This window comes from Myotis davidii, unplaced genomic scaffold (assembly GCF_000327345.1).
Source record: "Myotis davidii unplaced genomic scaffold, ASM32734v1 scaffold209, whole genome shotgun sequence".
NCBI classification, from domain to species: domain Eukaryota; kingdom Metazoa; phylum Chordata; class Mammalia; order Chiroptera; family Vespertilionidae; genus Myotis; species Myotis davidii.
In genome coordinates, this window is record NW_006300047.1 from 2825456 (window position 1) to 2825863 (window position 408).

Below are 408 nucleotides of genomic sequence, written 5' to 3' on the forward strand. Positions count from 1 at the left end.
CCCTTATTGTCATTTTGCCCTGGACCTGGCATTATGTAGCCAGCCCTGGTCCTTACGCATGGCATGGTATGCTTTTAGCAGGCTATTCCTAGTTGTTTGAGTTTGCTGAGGATAAACAATCTTGGAATTAATGGAATTATGGGAAGTGGCAGTGACTGCTGGGTGAAAGGGTTAATCAAGAAACAGGGCTCTAACTCAGCAGGGGCTAACAAAACAAAGCTCATTCTGCAAGCCTAAGCTTTGTACAAACATACTCCCTTTGAGTGGTTATTTTACAGAATCCCTGAAGGCCATAACTCCTGCACAGCCCCCAGGAAGAAGGACATCTGGCGCCAGCAGAAGGACAAAGGGCAAGGCCATAAAACTACAACCAGGGGGCACGGTCCTGATACTGTGTCAGCCTAAAGC